The following is a 25532-nucleotide window of genomic DNA, read 5'->3' on the forward strand; positions in this document are numbered from 1 at the left end:
TAACTCATTTAAAGGAGTGGTCAAATCCAGCAAAAATTGCTAAATCTGTGACCATTTTTAATCTTCAATTACTGGCACAAATTTTCCTTTTGATTCTGTATGCGACTTGACTTTATTTTTCAAATCATAAAACCTTTTTAGCATTTTACCCTGACTTAGCCACCAAGTAAATGGTGTCCTAATAATCAGAATCCATACTTTAAGGATCTCCTGGAATCAACAATGATGTTGACTTTATGAAATTCACAACCTTGATGATGATTAGCATGACAGTATCATTTTTACAGCTTTCACGCATAAATTTTCTTGATTTACTATGCAGTGTTTTTCATCAAAAATATGCTGCTGGGGGCAATCACAGCAGTAGCTATTACTGCATCAAGAGAAGGGTGGCCAGCAGGGAGAGGGAGATGATCCCACCCCTTTACTCTGCACTGGTGAGGCCTCACCTGATGTACTGTGTCTGTATGTGGAATCCTCAGTACAGGAGAGACACAGACTATTGGAGTGTGTCTGGAGAAGGGCCACAAAAATTATCCAAGAGATGGAACACTTTCCCTATGAGGAAAGGCTGAGGGTACTGGGGCTTTTCAGCCTGGAGAAGAGAAGGCTCTAGGGAGGACTGAGAGCAACATTTCAGTATCTACAGGGAGGCAATAAGAAAGAAGGGGCAGATTCTTTTTCAGGGTCTGTTGTGGCAGGACAAAGGGAAGTGGTTTCAAAGTAAAGGAGGGGAGATTCAGAGTGGATGTAAGGAAGAAGTTTTTATTACAAAAAGAGTAGTGAAGCACTGGAACAGGTTGCTTAGAGAAGTTGTGGATCCTTTCCTCTGTTGTTCATTCTTTCACTGAAGACCCATCTTTGTAGAACACCAGGAAATTAGGGTGTCTCAGGGTGCTCTGGCTCTGGCACTCTTTATTCTTAGTAAAGAAATGCTCTCCATAAACATCCCTAATTTGTCATCAAACCTCTTAAATCAGCACCTGGAGGTGTCATGGACAACTATCAAGTGTACCACTGACAGATGATTCGCTCTTCAGTGCAATTTTTCACTTGAATGAATTACTCTCTTTTTTGAGGCAAATTAATTATGAAGGCAAAGTGTATAAATCTTGCTAGAATTTTTAGTCTTTCACTAGTGAGAGGAACCTTACCCCAGATACAGATTAGATTGAGTAACAGACAAAAAAACAACCAAACAAAAAACACACAGCAAAGCAAAACAAAACAAACATATCTCAGAAAGGTGTTCCTGTATGAAATTCACATACAGAGCCAGCTCACACTTTCCAACAGAACTTATAAATTGTTATAAATGGATTCTTCATTTCAACACAATGTTTGCTAACGCATTTTTGAACTGGAGTGCATGGGAGATCAGTGAGCAGCAGGGACTGATTCTTCCATAAATTTTAATGCTGACTGTGGAACAAAATTTTCTTTCTGAAAAGCAAAGTCAGCTATGCTTTGATATTGTGCTGTGAGACCCTGCTACAAAATTAAGTGGTCAAAGTCAGGAACAAAGTTGCCAACACTTGTGATTTTATTAGGAGAGAGCTAGCTTTTTTCTGAAACCCAAGGCTTCCGAAGTCATACTATTACAGGAAACTGTCATGTTCCATTCCCCTAGAAGATATAGTTTCTACCTTTTGTGGTTGTGAAGAAAAGTTGAAAATATAAATCCTATAGACAGGGCCACCAGAAGACAAAAAGACGCTGAGTTTATTGGTATTTTAAGGAACGTGATGGTTTATGAGTGCCTGAAGTTGGGAACATTGAAATAATGTTGTTCAAACAAAGAAAGCAGTGAATAATGATGTGAAAGTAAAATCCAGAGTCAGAGTGCTTTCCCTATCACACTAAAGAGAGGAAATAGCATGTATAGTGAAACTCCCCAGCTTCAAAGCTCATTCACATTTGTATCCTGGAGTAGTTGTTTAAAGTATATATCTTTATTCTCAAAGACTGGAACACGTACTATGTCAGATGAGAGCTAATAATACACTAACGGAAAGATAAAGCAATGCTTTAGGTCTACATGTTGGAACTTTACTTTTCCTGTTTCTCCAGATAAAAACAAGAGAGATATGTTAAATAATATGAAGCCAAGCTATTGCAGAATGTGTAGAAGCTGCTTCCTGTGAAGAATTAAGGTTTAATTAGCTAAAAAGGAAGTGTACAGAGGGATGATAACTGAGAGTTGGTCACCCCGTCTCTCTGATGAGATTATCCTCTGTACCTCTGAACTTTATTATCCAAACAACAAGTCCATGGCGTGATTTGGTGCCTCCAATAATCTTGTGCTAATTTTTACTCATGCTGTCTGTCAGGAGGCCCTGAGTTATTTGTAGAACAGCTCGTGATATGGCAAACGATTGACTGCATAAACTGCGTGTTCAGAAGCATTAGTATAGACATGAAAAATAGACACTGGTTCCTGATGGTTCCTGATCCAAAGTCCACATAAAAGTTAAAAAAAAAAAAAAAAAAAAAAGTGTTTTGAATGAAGACCTTTGATTCCTTTTGCTTTACCTTTTTTTCTTTTGGCCTTTAAGAACTTGTTTACCTAGTTATACCAGGAATTTCAGTCCTATAATCTCCAAAAATAGGAAACTGCCTGAAGACAGGACCAGCTTTAAATGACCACCAAAACACCAAAGGTTAGTGACATGCTTTTTTAGGTACAACCATCACTAAGATACAGAGTTAAAGACAGGCAACAACTTACGGACCTGAATGCATAGCTAAAATCTTTGCTTCTTTGTGGCCTCTTGTACGTTCTGGCTGTGACCTGGCTTTACTCTCAGCCGGAAGAAGACAGCACCAAGCATCCTTTTGTAGGGCTTCAAATGCTATTCAACATGCCAGCAGATCTGCTCTGCTATCTGTTACAAGTAATGAGACAGATTATACCCCACCTGTTTCTTGGTCAGCTTGTTTGCCATGCAACTTAGAGCGGTGAGTGTCATCATTAAGGTCTCAGTTGCTTAACAGTGTTTCTTGCTGTAAACAGAAAGCAACCTTGCATGAAGCAAAGCTGCAGTGTCAGGCCCTTGGAAAAATCTCACTATAAAAATGGAAAAAAATAAGAAAAATACAAAAAATGCCAAGCATTAACCTTCTTCACTTCTACAGTTTTGGTATAAGCAGGTACTTATCAGGGCTCCCATTACAGTGACACAGCAGTTTTTAGGGGAAGATTTTAGTGTGAGAATATGTCAGTGCTGGCTCACAGATTCAGAGCTATGGGGAAGGAAAGCATATTAAAACCTCCATAAGCTGGTGCAGACAAAAGGAAACAACAAAAATGAGAAGATAAAGAGATTAAAGGATGATATGGGATGGGATGGAAGAGTCATTGAGTGATGTGGATCAAAAGCAGCTGTAGGGATCATACTCTTGTTTGTCCTTTAGCAATAGTTTAAGGCCATCACTGACTGAGGAACCCCACTGTGCTAAAAGTATTGCACAAACTCATTGTAATTTTTACAGACATGCTTTTCCTTGAACCGTTTCTAATCTCAGTTGGTGACCACGGGCACAAAGGCACAGAGAAAGGAAGCAGCTTGCCCAAAGTAGGTTAGTAGCAGAAATAACGATAGGATCCAGATCTCCTGCAGCCAGCTGGATGCATCCCATGGAGAAAAGTGTAATCTGCCTCCCAGGTCCATGAGGAAGCTTCCAGGCAGAAAAATCTGTTTAAATAAAATTAATAAAAATAAAAATAAAAAATAAAGAGGAAAAGGAGAAAGCGTGGGCTTATGTAGGAACATGTTGACTGTGCAACTTTCTCCCAGTGAAAAGCTTCAAGGAAACAAGCAAGTAGAGATGATTAAAATAAATGAAACAAGTCTCGGTACCTGCAGCATACACCTTTTCTATATACTATAACTCTTTCTCTGTTTGGAGAAAGAAAAAGTATGGTAAAGACAGCTTAGACTTCTCACAAGTGTAACATACAGTAGAGACAAAAAAAAAAACAAAAAAAAACAACAACCCATAAGAATGTTATTCTAAGCATTAGCGGTTTAGGGAAAATTCTGAACTAGAACATTTCCTTCTAGTTAAAAAAGCACACATCCATTTCTTCAGATATTTAAGCCTGAGTTTCTTGCTATTTCACTTCAGCTTCTGTTCCAAGTTGTTTCTGATCCTCATCTTTTGTATGTTTAGAGATTTGTGTGATTGAAAAATAAGTAGCTGCTGGCTATTACACTGAAATTTCAATATGGCTGTGAGAGGTCAATGACCATGAATTTAGAAAAGTGTTTAATTAGCAGAAAGCCAAGGTACAGTATGAATAAGCAAGTCACATACTTCCATTGTGCTGGCATCGCACATAGTGTCATCAAGAGGAGCCTGACATTTTTCTTTAACTTCCACCACAAAATTTTTAGCAAAAACATAATTGCCAGCCCTAACAGCAGGTAAGCTGAAACAGAGAGATTTTGCCCCTGATTCCGGCATCTATGACCTGAGTTAGAGGAAATAATCATACTCATCATATCTGGAAATTTCATTCTACGAGGTTTGTGGCAAAAGTAATACCATAAGCAATGGAAACTACAAGAAATACAAAGAGGTACAAGATTAGCTCCCTCAGCCTCTCTTCACAGGGGAGGTGCTCCAGCCCTCTGACTGTCTTTGCATCCTGCCTCTGGATCTGCTCCAACAGCTCCATGTCTTTCTTGTGCTAGGAATTCTATGCTTATGGAAGTGTGGAGAACAGCATTCTGTATACCTGAAGGAAAAAATATAAGATTATTTTTATTATTATTATGGTTTTAGTTTCTTGCACTTCACAATAAAGACTCTCTAGGGATCTAATACGTAAGTGCTTAAGCGTGAAATCCTGTTGATGAGTCCTCTATGTGAAAATTTACATTCGAAAGCATTGTCTTTTGTATTGCTGAATGCATTTATCTGTAAGACACCACTGACATTTATCTGCAAGGATTTTATCTCCTCTCTTGCTGCCTAGCTGTCTCGAGAAAGCAGAGAGGAGGCTGCCCGCTGATAACATCACATATTTTTTACATTAGGACCTATGTGTCTGGGGTAGGGTTTCTGCATTACACAGCTCAGCCTCCCTCTGTGGTTGACCTGAAAATACTCTCCTGGCCCATCCCCTGAAAATGCTGGTAGGATATGAATGGAGCAGATGTTTTAATGGATGCATGATCAGACTTTCATTAATAAAGTTCAAAGATCAATTAAATCAGGGAGTGTCCCTGCCATCTTCCCTACTTTTTTTCCCCTTTTTTCCTTTTTTCTAATTGTACCAGAAGACCTCAAAAGGGATATAATTAGTGGCAAGAAACATGAGAGCACAGGGAGAAAAAGGGACTCTGAGGGCTGGTATGATATCCCTAGCTGGGTGTGGGACTGAGACAAAATCTCCTCTCTTTGGTTTGCAGTATTGTTTGGTTACACTTGCTGAATCTTCTGGAAGAAGGCTACAACAGTGCTAGCTAGAAGAGCCTTACCCCTGCTGAGACCTTCCATGGGGCACCCAGAATAAAGGAGAGAGGGTCACAGTGTTCTGGGGTAAGGAAATAGCTACCCCGAGCTGCTGCTGGTGCTGTCTGCAGTGCACACCTGCTCAGATGAACTGGTATGCATCAATGCCAGAGGCACAGCATCCTGAACACCTGAGCTGTGGAGTTTCTGGACCAAAATTCCTGCTTGTTTCAGTGGCATAAGCAGTGAATCCACTTAAAAAGGACCTGTAGAGATTGCCTACCACTTTTATCCCCAGATTGCTTCCAATGAATGGGTCTAAAAGTATCCCACACAGAAGAATTTACTTACTGCTATTTTTCACATTGAGGGTCATAGTAAAGGAAGTGTCCCTGTGCCAGAGAAGATAAGGCCTCCCACCACACCATGTACTCTCTTAACTCTCCCCTAGCGACCTGCCAGAAAACATCTCAGCATGCTTTGGGGTAGAGTTCTGAAACCCATTTATTTGCCACTGTCAGTGGAACACATCCACACTATGTTTGAGGAGCAGTGGGGTTACCACTAGGGCCATCCTGCCCTCCTGCTACACTCCTGCTGCAGCTGTCATCTGCCTTGTGGGTCCAGATACAGGAAATCTGGAGAACTATGTTTCTCTTCTCCTCAAATACGGTTTTCCTCATTTATTGGTCTGAGCGAGGCAGATCCAGAACCTAGCAACTCAAGAGCTCAGTCACAAATTTAAACTCTTACAAAAGTGTTCATCTTTGCTGTGCTGTTCTATTACCTAACTTAAGTGACACTTAAGAGACAAACATGGAGGTCTCAATTAATCTAGGATGTGGGTTAAACCCCATGGGATAATATTTGTGAATATTTTGGAAGCTGTATTAACTTTTATTTCTATTTAATTTAAGTAAGTCCGCAGTGGCCCATCTTCACTGCTGTGAAATAAAGTTAGCTGGACTGGGAGAGATTCTAAGGAGTTCACCCCTCAGCAGATCGTATTTTTATTCCCAACAGTATGAACAAATGTTACCTATGAGTAAAGGAACCAGCCTTCTTCACCAGGTTTTGGACTGAAAGTGGCAGCAGAGTGTGCTCTGGGCTCCTCACAAGCACCTTTGCTAAAAGACCGCACAGAGTACTGAATCATAGGAAGAGATGGAGAACTGAGGTTACAAGCAGAATATGAAGCAAAGAGATGCCTATGGATGTGTGGCTCAACTCTCACCCTAAGTACACAGCGGAGCTATATGTGAGTTGTCTACAGACCTCAAAGCACAGGAATGCTCACATGAACAAAGCCACAGAGCAAAAGCCATGTTTGAAGCTGGTGTTGCTTCTTCCATGATATAGTTATCCAGTATGTCAAACCTCTTGGCATGCAAATGAGACGTCACTCATAACAGAACTGTTTTGCACATCTTCAGTACCAGGAGTAGCATGCCCTCTGCCACAGATGAGGGTGCAGCAGAGTTGGCTCATTACTAGGCACTGTTGCACGTGCAGGAGGCGTGAAGATTGACAAGTGATAAGCGGCACGCGATGTGCGCCAAGTGCCAGCTCTGGGCCCCCAGCCAAGGTGGCTTTTCTTTAGGAGAAGTGCAGCACGTTCAGTATCACCTCGCTGGCTACATTTTTTCACTTCTCCTCCTCTGAATAATTTGGTGATCTTCAGGGCCTCAGCTGTGGAGAAGCTTTGCCTTTTTGGCAAGCACACAGGATGGCTGAGCATATCAAAAGAAGTTTCTAAGCTTAATTGATAATGGCAACAAGTCTAAGGCAATCACATATAAAATTCTCTCTTCTCTCAGATGTTGCTGGACAAGTGCTGGCACAGCCGCCTTCCTTCACTAACATTTCAGATACTGTTTCTTACTTTTTGGCCAGAGCTTTCAGTAAGACTTGGAAAAAGACCAAGATTTATCATGAGCCTGAGTTACTTTTTTTTTCCTGTTTTTTTTTTTTTTTTTTCTTCCTATACTCCACAGACAAAACACTGCTTGATTCACTTTAAAAAAAATCATCCTCTAACCCTGTTCTCACTTTCAGCTGTCACTGAGGGTTTGGGGTGAGGTCAGGAATGCTCTGAAGTGGCACCTTTGCAGACAGCATGTTAATGACACAGAGGTCAGATTCATTTCACTTACACCTTGGCTAATGGACTTTTTACAGAGTACATACTCACACACACACACCGCTCTCTGTGTCTCCATAAATAAAATCTCCTTCGAGCACAAGATTGTACCTTTATGGGTCTTTTATTAAGTGGCATTGCTTAGTTAACTTCACCAAAGTACATGTCAAGATTATGTCTGTACCGATGTGTTAAAGCTAGGAGATGGAAATGAAGGCTTGCAAACATCAGAAGTGTTCATCAGTGGGATTTCGAGGCAGGCATTTTGCTGGCAGTGAAAGAGCATGCAGTGAGGGGACTGGGTGGGAGTCTCTCAGTACCCAGACCTGAATACTTTTAAGTCTGAATGGATGTTTGATTCCAAAGTTCTGGTATACCACGTTATTGAGGCACAAAAGCTACCCACGGAAGAGAGAACTAATGCTGAACTTTCCTTGCACTTCTGAAATGTCTGGAACTGTGGCTTGGATCAGCTCCATGCCTAGGTGGAACATCTCTGCTTCATAGTAATTTTCATTTTGTGGTCCAAATATTTATTCCTTGCAGTCACTTTTCACTGTGGCTTTGAACTACTGAAATCTGTGCTCCTTCTGTCACGGAGCACAGATGTACTTAAGAATATCAACAAACATCTCCTTTACATGCCCCACTGCTCACAACAAATCTTGTATGAAGGCTCAGGTTGGAGGTGATGTTATACTTACCAAGCATTACCACCTTTGAACAAGCCGACACTAACTGCAGCCCAGCCAGTCCACCTATCATTAATGAGGACCCTGTGGTCATCAGCCTGGACTATACAACAGCCAGAACCCTCAGAATGTGTTTGACTGTTAAAACGCGTATCAGTCATTAACAAATCTGAGTAATGCAGGGGAATATAAATAAAGTGATTTTTGGATTGTCATCCAAGACCGATGTTCAGATTTTCAGCTATTTAAAGGTTCTTCTACTACTTATTCCACTGTATCTTTCACAAAGTAATAAACATACCACTTAAAGGGAAAAACAGAAGCGGGGATTATGTTGTTCATTGCAAAGAACTGGAAACCTAACTTCAACTCTCTCTGCCAGGTATAAGCACTTTATCTGCAAGAGCAGCCTGTTGAAAGCCACTACATATCATCCCTGCTGGTGTCTTTTCTATTCAGAAATAAGTAAGAATAAAATGTCAATGACCCCCTCTTCCTCTCAGTTGTATAGCTGGTCTGTCAGAACAAGCAGCACTTGTCTCTCAATAGAGACACCATCCCAAAGTCATCAGTGCTTCAGCTCAGCTGAATACTGCCCATAGCCTTCCACTGTGACATATCACTTACTGCCCGACTAACTAAAAATAGGTTGTATTTTTGCTCCACTGAAATTTGTGCAAAAGAGCCAAAAACTTGACAAATCTGTAGCAGAAGAGCTATGGCTTTTTATGACCATGACCTTAAGTGATCATGCTCTTTACTCTTCTTTCTTTCTCCAAGCCAAATTCGACTTGCATGATCCACACAATGAGTCCAAGTTGTCCAAAACAGACCAGAGGCATTTCATTTTGCTTCTGTGTAATTAGGCTCAGAAAAGGACTCTTCAGCATTAAATCTAGAGCTATGGGTGCTGAAGGGGGAGTGAGAAATTATGAAAATGGGAGAGAAAAGGAAAAGAAATAAGGAAGGACACATAAAAAGTGCTTCCCTAGCAGCAGAACTTTTGTCTCCTGGACTGAAAGCAACAAGCAGAGTGGGGACATCTGATCAGCATTCCGCTAGGAGGACCTCTACCTTTTCCAGTTCTTTTCTGGCTGATATGTTTCGGTGTGTGAGCATTGTATTACAGCTGGCTGCAGGCCTGGAGCAGATCCTAGGTGGCCTTGGTTCTTGTCACAGTCATTGAGTCTGGGAAGCAGGGCTTGGTGGGCCTATGAAAGTACAGGGCAGCTAGGCAGTGTGGCTGATGGTATAAGAAGACAAAAGCATTTTTCATGTAGAATGACAGATTAGGAGGACTCCCTCAGTGTCCTGGGCCAAAGACGAATTTCCTCTCCTTCACTACAGATTTATATTCACCAGACAGCTCCAAGGCATGGAATAGGTGCAATCACTTACTAACAGTAGCTGGGAGAGTTTATGCTCTACGCATTGTTGCACTCTTGACAAATCTTTGGAAAGAAGAAACACAAGCTAGCCATGCATTTTAAGTACAGTCGCCTGGAGGTCATGCAATGAATTGTAAGGGGACATGAATGACACAAGGGACTACCCACACTTTTTTCTGGTAATTTGTGTGGAGCATGAGTGGTGTACAGCACCCAATTTCTAGCTAGTTAACAAGAAGAATACACCAGCATTTCCAGCAAGGACGTGTCTGTGGTGGATTAGGTTTCAGAGAAAACACTTCAGTCTGAGCTGTGTACTTAGAACTGCAGGAAAACATTAAAAAACAAAAAAATAAGCAAAAAAACCCCACCCACAAACAAACCAAAAAACACCACATAAAAGTATTTAAAATGACTGCTATCCAAATATAGAAATATTGCAATTTTTTTTACATTTTTAAATGAAAGTAATTTGTAATAAAGTAAGTCATGTTCTAGATGCTATGGAATGGGCAGGAAGCAATCTTTTTGGGGTCATAAAGTGGCAAGCAGAAGTTCCTAATCCTGTGTAGTTCCTACTTGTAGTTAATTTGTGGAAACCATTCTTTCCTTTACACACTAGATTTTGCCTCTAACTTCTTCCTTTCTGCTTTTCTTCCTCTCTGCATAACACCTGTTCTGTAAAAAAAATTTGTTCTGACTTATCCACAGCTCCAAAAAGAACTATTTAATCAAAATATTGTAAAAATTGTTAATGTAAACAGGAAGAAAAGCTTTTAATTAGACATAAGAGAAAAAGCAGATTAGCCCCAGGATCTCTTTTGTGGAGATCATTGGGTCATTACGGCAGCTATTTTCCTGATGTCTGTGTGGACTGAAGCCAGCTACTTTTTGCTCCTGATGAAGAGTCAGGTTAATCAAAATGATGACAGCCAAATGGACAGAGAGCAGGATTCATCCAGGCCTCTTTGTCTAAACTCCAGATGGAATTAAAAAGTTAAAGCACAGACAGCACATCCAGGATGGTCAGGCCCTCATGTGACAAGCCCTTTCTCAAAATCGTTCCCATTAATTTGCAACTGTCAATCACCTAAGCATTCTGCTCTGAAACAATGGCTGGCCTCGGATCACAGCTTCTCCCCATCTCCTCACACCAACACAACAGAGAATTAGAGATTTTTCTGTTGATTAGTAAAGACTTTTTGGTGCAGTGCAACTGGCCTGGTGCAATAAAACAAGCTGCTTGAAAGCCAGGGAATATTTTACCCACCCTGTATGAAAGAACTAGAACAATTTAATGGATTACATTTAGTGGCTTAATTTGGTTTGTGGGAATAACAAATTTTTTCAGCTTGGCAACCAAACTTTAAAAAAAAAAAAATAATAAAAAAAAAAAGGAGGGAGAAGATTAGTTTGAAGTGAAGTTAAAAGCAAAGGGAACAAAAAACAAGATTTGCCACCCCACTGGAGAGGAAGGAGGCAACATCTCTGTTTTACCCAACAGCTCATGGGTTATTGCTGTTGCCCAGGATGACCTTATACATGGAATGTTTGAACGTGGGTCCAGTTGCTTTTTATAAGAAGAAGCATCACTAGCAGAAATTAAGAACATTTTCTTTCTTTAGCTGTGTGTAACCTACTGCTTTCTGCACTTTTTATTTGGAGAGGAGAGAGGGTAGCTGAGTTCAAAGGCAAGCAAGTAAAGAAGGGAATGAAGCAGGGCATTCTGTTTGTGGAGAGTGTCCTGGCTGTGAAGACAGAGGCAGAGACATACAGACAAATGTATCTAAATCCATGAATACATTACAGATGACTGAATTTATACATCTGAAGGTGGAACATTTAATATTTTCAACAAAAACAATCTCTTATTCTATTGTTCATATAATTTCTCTGACAATTTACTTTCTATGAGATTTCTTATTCAGAGAATTTTTTTTTTACAGTGCGTTACCAGTGTATTGAATTTAATTCAGTGCTCAAACACAATTGTCAAATCAAATCACATCCATCTAAGATACACCAAAAAATAAGCAAATAAATAAAGACATTTTAAAAAGGGGAGACTGAAGGAATTTTGTAAAATCAAAAGAAGATATTTTTGAAATATCCATTTTATCTTTAACTTTTTAAAATTCTTCGCGTAGAATTTTAAAAGAAAACAAGGTTGACAAAAACATTTCATATTGACTACAAAGGAGGTTTTTCGAAAAGTTCTAAGAGTTTATTTCTAATTCAGCTCCACCTAAACTCAGTATCTTTCTTCCAATTGTTCAGTCCAGCAATTAAATGGAGAATTCTTGATCCTCACAGCCCTTAATTTAACACAAAACAATCTGTTGTCTGAGATTGCTTTCCTCAGTACATTACTATCCTACCTGGTTGACCATGCCTGAAGAAATGAAGTCAGAGCCTGTAGCCATTTATCTTCCCAGACTTAGACTGAGTCATCACCCTGTATATGCTTGGCTTTTTCTTTTCTCTTGTCTAAAGATGCACACAGTGTCCAGTATTTATAGTAAAAGGATGACAAGACATGCTAATTTGCAGCATCATACAGTAAAGATCGTCTATCCTATACCCCATACCACATAAAACATGTAACTTGTAGATCCACATTTTCCCTATTGTTTAGTCTGATGAGATTTGTTGTCACAGAAAAGGGGAAAACAGTTAGCAACTTACATTTCCGTGAGAGTTAATGGAAAATGACATTCTCTCACAATCAATCTTTTTCTACGAGTATGACAGAAAAGAGGAGAAATAAATTAGATGAAAAACAAGAACTAAGGTGTTGAAAAATAACAGTACTTTGTTCCTGGGGAATGGTGCTTTTGAAAATGAATGCAGTCATTAACCATCTGGCTTACTAAATAGTTAGCAAAAAGTTTCTCTGAAAGGATCAGCTTTACATTCATAACTACAGTTTATTGGCCCACTGGCACTAGCATGCCTAAACACAAGGGAAAGTCAATACTGTATCATAGCATTGCCTAGCTAACACCTGGAATATATTCTCTGGAGTGAAAACAGCAGGGAACTGACCAGAAATAACCTCTCTCATATTATTCCTTCAATTAGATCAAAACAAGTTTCCCTTTGAAAACTTAATAATAAACACTGCAGGTCATTCACTAGTTTGGAGCCCCTTTGGGAAAGCTGAGCAGATGGGTCCCCTTATTTAGCCCCCTTGCTGTCACACAGACAACAGCCGCAAATCAGGACAGATACTGATTTTAATTGGAACCAACAGCATCTACATGCCATCTGAATATCCACATCTTCATAGAAAAAAATACATCTCTTTAAAAGATTGGTTTGTTTTGTCCTGTCAGGTTGTTTAGACAGAATGAGGTAATCCTTTGCAAGATGAACAATTACTCCTTTTTTTCAGGTTCAATGCTTAAGTAGATACACATAACAAATCCCCAGGCAAAACCAAGGTCTATTTCAAAGCTTTTGTACATAGAAGAAGTACAGATTAAACATTGTTCATCTGAACTGAGACAGTTATATTCTCATTATCAAACAGATTTGAGGTGTTGTCAGGGTCTCTTTAGTGGTTTTCACTGAGGCATAAGTATTCCTTAGCCGTGGAGAAAACTAACAGAGAGCGAACATCTACTTAAAATCAGATTATCTAGGACATTCTCACCACCCCCAGGGTGAAAGCAGTTCTCAAAAATCTTGTAAATTCATCAAGTTTCCTGCTCCCTGAAGAACCTCACTGCTTTTTGCCTTTAACAGACGCAAATCTCTTTCCCATACGGCATGTTAATTCCCACGAGGGAGGTGAGATGAACAGGTGCCATGGTTCTTGACTTAATTGCTGCAAAAAGTAGAGCACTAATAACGAGCTGTTCACTGCAGGCAGCTCTCATCCTGGCAGAGGAGCCCTGCCAATGCAAGGAGTGGCAGCCCACCCGTGGAACTGTCAGCCAGCCAGCTGCTAGGACTGCAGGGCCAGGCAGATTGAGGGCTCGGCAGCCAGCCAGCCCCTATAGACCTCACGGATCTGTTGCTGTCATCAGCATTAGCACCATCCTTCTAAAGCAGCAAACAGCATCACCCTCCCTCCCCCCTGGGAACCATAAGAAACAGCTTTATCACTAAGGGAGTGATCCCAAGGGACTTCTACAGACCCTGCAATAACACACAGAGTAGCACCAAGAGAAGCGGATCCTTGCCCACAAATGGAGGCCGTACTGCAAAATAAACTGGTTCTTCCTTGCAGAAGGCAGCTGGGTTGTAAATGAGGGATTACATGTAGCTTTTATTGACTGCTTCACTGTGGTCCTTGGTCAAGAATCTATACAACATGGGTTTAAGACAATGCAAACTCCGTCTCCACAAAATCCCTGTCTTGATAGCCACATCTGGGCCTTTTTTTGGTACTTGCTCCAGGGAAAGGTGTTCTCAGGGATCTCCAGGGCAGTCATCTATATTCTCTGCATTCTCCAACTCATAGAGTAGCACTACAGAAGCAGGTGGGCACATGCTGCATCTCCCCAGGAGATAGTGCTCCCTCACATGTAGCTGATTGCTCCAAGAGAAATTTGTCCTCCATGAAAAGCATCTTTAATTGGCAGCAGATGGCCTTCCAAGGGAAATGGCATAACCAGCATCTTTGATCATTTACAGCTAGACTGTATCAAGTGCCAGCATGTGAAGTAGAGATAACAGTCATGGAGAGGGCAGGAAAAGGACTACTATCCATCTCTGACATTTGTGTCTCTAATGTTGATAAGGTCTCCAGCAATGGCTGCCCTTTTGGCTAAGATTCAAAAAATCCAAGGGTTATTAGACGTTTTTGCAGGGTTTAAGAGGAATGTGGAGATCCAGTGGTGCTCTCATCTCTTGAAGGTTGTAAAGCACACCCAGATCACTTCTTACCTTTACTACACAGTATGACTTTTAATTTTCCCTCATGACACTCACCTCCAGTCTCCTTGCCAGACTACCCCGTGAACTTGGCATACTTTCTTTCTCCAAGTGTATGCTTATCCTTCATGTGGGTTTTCCCAGGTTCTCACTGCTTCTGTTGAAAGCTCCCCTGGAGATGAGCTACAAGACTAACACATATTACCATAATAATTTGTTAAAGAATTGCTTTGATCTTTTCTCACCTAGCAGGTCAATCTTGTTCCACTCCATCTCCAAAAGCATTAGATATGATTACTAATAACTAATAACTAATTAACAGAAGAGATTGAATTTTAAAGAGTATATGACAGGAATTTAGGTAAAAGTTTTGTTCTCTTGATAAATGAAGAAATGGGCAAACTTATCACTTCCCAGGAGATGAGTAGCAGGCCAGTTATTGACAGTAATATAATGTCTATGAGAATGGCTTAGAGCTGCCCAACTGAGCCAGTAAGATTTGCTGTTCTGCAGCAGTTTCCACAGAAAACATGACTACTTTCAAAAAGCAGCAAATTCAAAATAATAATTTTATATTCTTATATGTAAAGTGCAAATTCTCTTATATCAAAAACAACAACAACCAATACAAAACAAACAAACAAACAAAAAAACAAAAAAACAAACACAATCTTTTCAGATGTTTTATCTCCCTTCAAGATCAATTTTAGTTTGTTTTCCGCCTGTGAATAAGAGTGTTTTCCTATCCCTTGGTGTGTCACTGCTATTTCATTTTGTAGGATGCTTGACAAGTTACACAGATGAGCTCTAGCTGTACTTTAAATAAATAAGGACAAGAGATGAAGAAAAACCACATACTACAGCTTACATCTAGATCTACTTACACCACTCCTAAAACATGTTAACTAGGATTTAGAGACCACTGGATTTGCTCACTGGCTTTAAAGATTTTGACATGAAGTCATGATAGGTAGAAGCAGAACAGGAAACCAGACAAGTGTCTGGAAGCATGAGAAACTACATATCTGGTGTTATTAAGGCAGTAAGAATCTCTGCATGACTGCTTCATGTTGTCACCTGCAATATCATGGATGTTAGAAGCTTTTGTTAGGTATTAGCGGCCTGAGAGAGGCTATTGATCCAGCATAATTAAAGGACTGTGCTATTACCAAGATTGGGGTTTTTTTAGATCTTGGACACCCAGTGTTTTTTCACTTATGTTCCTACCAAGCTAATGAGAATTTTTCAGGGTAGACACAGCTGGTATTCAGCGGTTAGGAAAACAGTATTAACAAAAGAGTTATGACTGCTATGTTCAATGCACTGCAATATATTGTAATACTTGAAGTGTAACATTAAAATGTTGCTTCAGGAATTAAGTGGTTCCTGAAACAGCAGTGTATTCCATACTGTGAAAGATGTGTGACTGTGCAAAAGGTGTACCATATAGGTATGCTTTCCTGTTCATTCCAACACATTTTCCACATTGCTTAGTGTAAAAGTGTGGTCTGAATTTCTGCGGTTAATGGCAAGGTATACTTCTCCGGGCTTAAAACATTCAATAAGGATTTGGCATGGTTCACATGCCCAGCTGAGACATGTATAGGATCAATTTTCAGTAGGAACTAGAGCTCGCAAATGTTGCTGAGGGGAGGAAGGGTTACTGTGGATTAAGCGGATTAGAAAACACATGTCTGCAGGAAATGTTTGCAGTTGTATTCTTTTTTTATTTCCTGCCCTCTTCTTTTACCTCTTCCTCTTCTCTCCCCTTTTTTTCTTTCTCTTCCCGAAAGGCAGTGCAGTGCCCATCCACATATGTGTGTTCGAGCCAAACTTACTGATTTTGATGACGACTCAGAAATGCGGGAATTCACATAGAAATATTCCAGATAGTTTTCAAATATGTTTGCCAGAACCTTTTTCTTTTTAACAAATAAAGGGAAAAATAGCTTTTTGACAGAGGTAGTATTTCATGCTTCTTTCATCAGAAATACATAATTGAGACTTGAAAATGTTTACAAGTCACGGTGCCAGCCTAAGCACAGCATTCTGCTACAGAAGCTTCTTGCATGACAAATTACATCAGAGCCCAGCAATATGTCATCAGATCTGAGTCATGACTGCTACATTCATCCAAATGGCTGAGCCTACAGATCATTTCAGGGTTCAGTAATGTTAGAGCATTCAGTGTGCAGAGTGTGATTTATTAATTTGAGGTTTGTTTAAACAAATATACTTTGCAAACTGCCATGTGCAGACAGATCTAATCTCATATGGACTCTACTGTATGGAAATATGCACAGCTAAGAAATACTTCTTACCCATTTGGAAAACTAGCTAACACATTTTCTCCCATTGCTCCTTTACCAATGAAAAATGTCAGTATAAAACTATTGCCTTTATAAGGCACACAAATGTACATTTCAACAGAAGTGACATAATATTTCTTATATATGCATTTGCATTTGGATGGCCAGGTTATTTTCCAGTACTTCAGTTTGGTTTAGCTACTAGAGAAAAATATAGTTCAACAGCATTGATATAAATAAGATTATACCTCTGATTAACTGCGTACCTGAGTTTAGATAGAGGACAGCTCATGTATGGGCAACTTCATTACCACTGCTTGTACCAAATTTGAATTTGACCTTCTGATCTTTGCAGGGCTACAATGCAATTTAATACAGACACTTCAGGTTTCATTTGAGGTACCTTTCACCAAGAAATGAATTTAGTTTCCTGTGTGCTTGAGTTAAAGCTGCCGTGAGAAAGTCAGGCAAGCATTCCTCTAATTTATCCCTGTTCAGCTTTAACACAGCCTATATGAATAAGCAGGAGGAGAGTTGTGTTCATTTTTTCCCCATGCAACTGTGCGTATCTCATACTTAATGGCTGGAATCAGAAGGATACTGAGAAAAAGCGCAGAAAATTGATCCCTTAGGTCAATTTTAATGATCTACAAAAATAAAGACTCTGTTAGCTCTTTCTCAATTCTAAACTGATTGATTGTTGATGCTTTTGGAGGTAGAAAGGTGAACCTAATCTATTGTACAAACTCTGAAACGAGCACTGAGATAATAATGATACACAAGAAACTTTTCTCCAAGTTGAAGTGGCCTTTTTATCATTAATGTTTTTCCTTACTGAATCCATTGCAATTTCCAAAACGTGGCTATTGTGTGAGCAGAGACCGAAAAATATCCTCCTCATCCTACAGGCTACAGCCTTCTCTGGCTGCTTTGGGGCTTAGGGAGTCAATTTGCAGGCAGAGCCAAAAAACATCTTTTTGTGAAGGAGAAGGCTGAAATGGGTGAATGTTTTGTGTGAGCAATGACTGCAGAATTACAGAACAAAATCAATGCAGCGACTTCTTATCATCTGACTCCAAAGTTTAGTGTAGAATGCTGTAGCCAGTATGAACCAGTTTACCAGACCTTGTGTTTATCACTCTTCCCTCTAAGTACTGAAGGCTACTCTAGGCTAAGTGAATAATCAAGGAAGAGAAACAAACGGAGGCTTAAAACCCACTGTGAATAGATAGGACAAGGTGGAATGGTTTTAAACTGAGGCAGGGGAGGTTTAGGTTAGATATTAGAAGGAAGTTTTTCACTCAGAGGGTGGTGACACACTGGAACAGGTTGCCCAAGGAGCTTGAGCATGCCCTGTCCCTGGAGGCATTGAAGGCCAGGCTGGATATGGCTTTGAGCCATCTGGTCTAGTGGTTGGCAACCCTACCTATGATGGGATTGAAACTAGATTATCATTATGGCCCTTTTCAACCTAGGCTTCTCTATGATTCTATGATTCAATGATACAGGCTCTGGGATAAAGTTTCAGATGATACTTCAGTATCTGTGCTTTCATCCACCCTCTGGAAGCAGTTGCTGTATGATGAAGAAATAGACATTTATTGGCCTGCCAAGATAAGAGATCTCACTCACATTCCTGTAGGTATGTAAGAAAACTTGCAAGTCTATAGGCAGGCTACCTTACAGCATGAAGGGTCCTGATCTCATGCCTGTTCTTCCCTGTGTAGTGTGACACAAATAACTGCAAACTTTCTGCTCTCTAAGTTGTGTTTTCTTGTTCTTCTTTGGAGAGCCTAAAGACATTTCCAAAATGTTTTTGTGCTGTTCTTCACCTTTAAAAATGTGGGCTATATTCTGCCTCTGAAGGGTAGAATACAAGGTAAGCGTAGTTTCAGAGGGAAATGCAGAATCCTCCCCTATATGTTCTGACGTGTTTCTGAATAAGTGGACTGGAGTCTTTCATAGTTCGGAGTCTGAAGCCTGTAATTTAATTAATGATCTAATTCATAGTCAGGATGAGTAAAAATGTCACGAGTCTTTGTTTAGCTACGTTACCTTCTGGCATATTTCTTTTTCTACCACTCTTCCATTCTCTAGAATGAAATAGAAATGTAGAAAAATAGTTCTCTACATTTTATTACAGAAAATTATTTACTCGATTACAGACTTAAAAAAAAATGCTTCCTGGTAAGATACATTTTTTTCTGCTTTTTAAAATAATAATGAAATATTTTATTTTAACCAGATTATTATTCTGAAGGAGAAATATATGTGTGAAAGTAGGATATCATGTAGATCTCTGTATGTGATTATGAGTAATTTATTAAAAAATATATTCACCCTTCCTGCTTCTGAAAATGTGAAAGGTTAGAATTACCACCTGTGAGTTGAGGGATCACTAGTTCTCTCTTCCTTCCAAGAACCCATATTGCTCATTCTGGCTCTAATGAAAAAGTTGATTGATGGATGTCAACCTCCATGTTATTGACATTCTTATCTACCCCTTCTTTATGCAATGGGCATGACCTCCTCCAGTCAGATGGTTTGAGTGCTGCACCCACTACTAAATTCCACCACTGCTTCACCATGCTCACTTCAGCACACATGCCTGTTGGCAGCAACCTATATGTCTGTCTGTCAGTGGCTCTGTAATGAGACCAATTTATTGGGTTACATAATCCTACCGCTTTAGGGAAAGGGGCTGAAAATTGCAGAGCACACCAGAAGAAATCTATCCTGGCTTCTAATTCTCAGGACTGTGAGAATTAATTTATTTCTTTAATCTTAAAAACAGGTAGACTGTCATGTTTGAAATTTGTTCACTTCAGGATATTTTTGCAATACTTTCAGATGGTTATGGCTTGCTGTTTTACTACATTCAGGAGGGCTCTGAGTCAAAATGCCAGATACAGGCATCCCTGGGCTTTCTAGTTCAGACCCAATCCAGTCATATGATTGTTTTCCTTGTCTGACTGTACTGCAAGTCAATTTATCAGCATCCACTGTTCCCTTTAAAAAGTACACCATTTTGTTTCATTGAAGAACTCGCTTCCTTTCAGATGTGATTACTGCAGACACTTGAGAAAAGAACTTAGGTAAATTTTCAGCATGATGCTTATTTTACAAGCAGGTTTGCAGCCTTTGAATTGTATGACAGGGCAGAGATAGAAACTTTAGTGTGTTATATGAATAGAGGATAAGGATAACAGGCCAGACTCTCAATTGTCTAGACTCTTTATATATGATAATCACCCTATGCCAGCTCCAACTCCACAAACTTGCAGTGCTAAGTAGACAAGTTAAAAACAAAAAAGAGCAATGGGGAATACTCAAGTAAATATTTCATTATAATTATTATTATCAACTTGTGTGGCAGAAAATGCCATGCATTCCAGCTAATTTCAAGATCGTGTTGTGCTAACTGTTCCAGTGAAAAGCAACAACAAAACTACACTAAGATTCAGGCTGTGTAATGGCAGCAGAAGCTTGGAGCACTGTTCCACTGAAACCTCCCTAGCTTAGAGGGGATAGCGCATACAGGGGATAATTAAGAGGCTGGAGAGGTTGAAGTGCCTTTCAAAAGTGCAAAAAGTTTCAAAAATGATCTCCCTTGCAATGATTAGTTGAAACCTTGGAATGAAGGAGGAAAGGAAGGAAGAAGAGAAGGGAGAAGGATGGAGGAAAGGATGGAAGGAAAGGATGGAAGGAAAGGACGGAAGGAAGGACGGAAGGACGGAAGGAAGGAAGGAAGGAAGGAAGGAAGGAAGGAAGGAAGGAAGGAAGGAAGGAAGGAAGAAGGAAGGAAGGAAGGAAGGAAGGAAGGAAGGAAGGAGGAAGGAAGGAGGGAAGGAGGGAAGGAGAGGAGGAGAGAAGGAGGAAGGAGGGAAGGAGGGAAGGAGGGAGGAGGGAAGGAGGAGAGGAAGGAGGGAGGAGGGAAAGGAGGGAAAGGAGGGAAGGAGGGAAGAAGGAAAGGAGGGAAGGAAGGGAAGGAAGGGAAGGAGGAAGGAAGGAAGAGAAGGAAGGAAGGAAGGAGGGAAGGAGGGAAGGAGGGAAGGAAGGAAGGAAGGAAGGAAGGAAGGAAGGAAGGAAGGAAGGAAAGGAAGGAAGGAAGGAAAGGAAGGAAGGAAGAGAAGGAAGGAAAGGAAGGAAGGAAGGAAGGAAGGAAGGAAAGGAAGGAAGGAGGGAAGGAAGGAAAGGAAGCGAGGAAGGAAGGAAGGAAGGAAGGAAGGAAGGAAGGAAGGAAGGAAGGAAGGAAGGAAGGAAGGAAGGAAGGAAGGAAGGAAGGAAGGAATACAGTGCAACAAGTCTAAATGCAACAGGAAAAATATCAAGAAAAAGCAAAATGCAGCTCCTGGTACCACTGCTGAAACCCAGGCTACCAGCTCCCCTAGTGGAAAGTATTCTGCATCGAACCTGAGTGAAAACTGCTCCTACAGAAGAGCCTGGATATGAGTTTACAGAGAGACACAAAAATAACCAGATTCACAAACACAGGGGGCATTGAAGCTGTGTTACCACGCATTCCTTGTCAGACTTAACATATTTATACACAGAACATTTTGGGAAAAGAGCAGACATGATAATGATTGGTGAACAAAAGTGGGAAAGGATAAACACAGTGCAATGGATATCACTCATGCAGAATCATTCATCTAACTGATAGAAGCAAGGGAAATATCCCCAATCAAAACTATCTGCTCCTTAAGCCAAAACATTCAATAACTTCCCAGCTTTGGAATGTATGTGCATCTCCTCTCTGAGTTTCCTGTGGTTTATATTATCATTTGCAAGGTATAATATGACAAGTTATTTACTTTTGGCCATAGCCCTGAGGCATTTGTGTGCCTTTCAAAGAATTTCATTTATATATATATATATATATATATATATATGTATCTGCATAAAGGGAGATGGCTTTATCTTATAACAAACTGGAAGAGCAGGTTATGCTCCTCCTTTTTCTGATCGTGAAGACTGTACATTTTTGTGCACCTGATAAATAAACAAACATTTCCTATTACATGATGCAGCACGGTGTTAACCTTCGAACAGTGAGTCACTCATTTAAGTGAGACAGCTTCTACCAACAAATGTTGCTATTCTATTGTTAATAGATTTTCTATCTATCAGATTTTCTATGCTAGCAGATAGCACCTGTAAAACAACTGTTCCTCACCACTACTCTCCAACATCCCCTTATATTACCTCAAGAGGCTAGAGAATAGGGACAAGAAACGCTTTTCGGTTAAAGAACAAAGAGTCATCCAGCTCCCAAAATAGCAGGGAGAAAGGCAAAAATGGTTAGACATGCTGATTGCATTGTTATAACTTAAATTGTATTCAGATGCAATTTCTGACGTGCCAAAAACAGTAAGGGCTTAGCATGAAGATCAGAAAAGTGACATCTGGTATTGGATGCCCTGCCAGACATGACTAATACCATTGGTATTGTGTAGCCTTTGCCCTTCCTAATTTAATAGTCAGATGTAAAGATTAGGCCCCCATAGCTCCTTACAGTATCACTGAAGTCTAGTTTACTGTGTGTCTGTACAGAATTCCCCACTATCCTCCACAGATCTTCACAGATGGGATGACTCTGAATAGGCATGTGTAACTTTCATATTGCTACGGACAGCTCATCTCATTACTTCCAGCTGGTGGATTTACAACTGAACCATATGACTCCAGCCATTACTAGTGGGAAATGAGGGAAATTTGATCACTAAATATTGATTTTACGCAAAAGCAAATTTTTACTGCGCAGTATGTGATGAATATATGCAGCTAGGCCCATGCTTCCCTTTCATTAAAGCTAGAGGCATATCAGTAGATTTACAGCTCAAACATTTTTAAATCTTTGACTTTATTTTCACAAGTATCATAAAACAGACAGTATTTAGATTCTAAAACTTTTTCTTCTCCTTCCCTGAAGTTGGTCTCTGAAGTCAGAAACCCGGATATAATCCGGATATAATTTTCTCAAATCAGTCTGATTCTTTCTCAGTAGGTTTAAATACTTGTTGCTGCCACACCAGATTAACTAGTGACATTTTTTAACTGTTCATATAATAAAACAGAATATTAATATGTAGCTTTCCTAGATCCCTTTACAGACATAGGTTTCAAAATATCATGAGCTAGGAAACTTACACAGTCTTCACTGATGAAGAAATTGTGCCACACAAAACCAACAGATCTTTTCCAAGTCATAAAGCAAATTGAGGCAAAGCTAACAGCAGGATAACATCCTGCCATATATGCTACTCTCTTTGTGAGCCAGCTGTACCAATAGAGATGTAGATAATGCCATCTTTAAGGCAGTTAACCATGCTTTTGTTACATGTCGAGGTATGCAGTTCCTGAAAGGATGACAGGGGTGACATGGATGACAGCTTTGAAGGACCACAGAAAAGCTGATCCACAGGAGAAGTAACATGAAAAAATTCAGTAGTGAAACAGCCATCCAAGAGCAGAACTTCACAAGGGCTGGAAATGTGAGGAACATATAACATTTCACAGGCACAAGTCTTTATTTGTTTTAATATTACTTTTGAATTTATTTATGCACTTTATATTTACAGTATTTCTTTTATAATGAAACAAACAAACAAAAAAGTGAATGCAGCTACTCAGACAACTTTGGGCATGAAACTGAATTTAGTTGAAATACCGTGATAATTCTCTACCAACACTTAAATTAAGTGGGAGAAAGCTTAAAGCAAAATCAACAAGAAAAAAACCAAGCAAACGAAGAAAAACCTCACAGGTTTAAAAGCCACTGATGATGGAGGTGTCAGTCATAATTCTTGCTGACATATGATACTTATCTTTTTTTTTTTTTTTTCATGTAACTGAAAAGTGTAGTTATTCTTTCTGGTATCTGTTGAAGAAACAGTTTACATTCACATGGATATCAGTCAGGTTTGTATACATCTGTAAGATGCTAAATTTCACAGCAAGTAATTTAAAAGTGGTGTCTGGAAGTCCATCAGGAAACCATAAAAAGTCTGCACAAAGGGCAGTCTGCACATAACCTAGGCATCAAATGGAAACTCCATGTTGAATAAGGCAGGCTTAACCTGAATATTACCCACACCAAAGGAGGGAAGAGAAATCAAACCTTACGATTCAGAGATTCACTTTGATTTGGCTAAGAATCCAATATTTGAACATTCATTACATTTTCAGACTGCCTGATGATATTTAATTTACTAAACTAGCCTGGTAGTCTTGCAAAAACAGGGTATTCTTGTGAAACTTCCAGTAATTTCTCTTTCTGGTCGAGCTTGAAATACTGTAAAGGTAGTCTTCTTTGTGGTATTTCACTGGATTATTTAACTCTGAGCTCAGTGTCAGTGCTCAATAAATAATGCATAAATACAGTCTTTCAACACTTCAATTTCCAGTCCCAATCAGACACAGGAATTGAAGAGTGAAAAACCAAAAGAAACCTTCAAATCTGGTCTCAAAATCTCTTTAACATTTGGGCTTTTGTGGTTTTGAATCTAGAAGAGGAAGCTTATATGATGCTCAACAGCTGCTGTGCAATACCTCAGTCACCCCCATCACGGGTGGAAAAACCTGATTTCTTAAGAAAAAAAGTCACAATGTCTTGAAACATAGACATCCTATTCAGGGAGAGAGGGGTGCAAACTGCCCAGGGAAATTTCAGTGATTTATATAAAATCCACATGAGTATTGCTTCAACCATTATTAAAACACTGACATCCGATGACATAAACTGGTAGTTCTCTAATTTTATATTTTTATGTTAGTCCTTGTCTGAGGTTCCAAGCAAGAAATGTGTCCATTTTTCCTTTGACACAGAAGAAGCTGAGACTAATAATGATTTTTTTTCTAATACAATCAAAAATCACAAGGAAATATAACAAAATATGAATTTTTGAACTTATCATTCAAGTTCTGTTGATTCTTTTTTCTCTTAAAAAATCTCTACATCCAAGGAAAATGAAACACATACTGAAGGCATGAATATGAGTCAGTGCTACTAAATTTTATGATACATTACATCTAACAAACTGTGATATAATATGCTGAGGGTATACACTTTCAGTTTGGTATACAAAGAGACTAAATCACTCCAGAAAGTTAATATATGGGTAGACATGTATTTCACTGAAAGCAAAAATGTATTGTTACACAGTGTCTGTAGAAAAAGAGTAAGTGAAGGTACTTCATTTCAAATAGAAATACTTATTAACTATTTCCCTTTACAGAGGGAAAATCTTTGATAATCTCACTCAATCAGTGAGATAAGTATCTGAATATCTATTCGGTGATTGTCTGGTTTGGATTTTATGATGCAGTGTTTGTATCTGTAGCTGGGCATTGACATAACTAAGCACTCTGGAAGGAACTTTGATGATTAAAACTCTGTATTATGGCAGACTATCTAATGTCATGTGAATAAGGCAGAATGTTCATTAGCTTTAAATTATTTCACGTGCAATGAAAGGAATGTCTCAATTCTAAATGTATTCAAGAAAGAGGGTTCATATTTAAACACACCGATCCTTTACAGAATAATAATTTAAAGAATTATCAGCAGAGACTTCACAGTGTATCTGATCATTCTTGCTAGCTTTTTCCATCACAGTCTTTTGAGTGTATGTAATACCACCCATATTAATGAGTATATTAT

The 25532-nt window shown here is 39.4% G+C and overlaps 1 long non-coding RNA gene across 2 annotated transcripts in view; it reads right to left on the minus strand.

The window, feature by feature from the left end:
* Positions 1–1702: 1702 nt before the first annotated feature.
* The window catches only part of LOC107311762, a 74013-nt gene continuing 50183 nt past the window's right edge, over positions 1703–25532 (minus strand). For both annotated transcript variants that reach the window (XR_001554226.2, XR_004306660.1), the window contains exon 7: positions 1703–4741. This is a non-coding gene — a long non-coding RNA (uncharacterized LOC107311762). The remainder of the gene's footprint in view (positions 4742–25532) is intronic.

The sequence above is a fragment of the Coturnix japonica genome, chromosome 3, assembly GCF_001577835.2.
Source record: "Coturnix japonica isolate 7356 chromosome 3, Coturnix japonica 2.1, whole genome shotgun sequence".
NCBI classification, from domain to species: domain Eukaryota; kingdom Metazoa; phylum Chordata; class Aves; order Galliformes; family Phasianidae; genus Coturnix; species Coturnix japonica.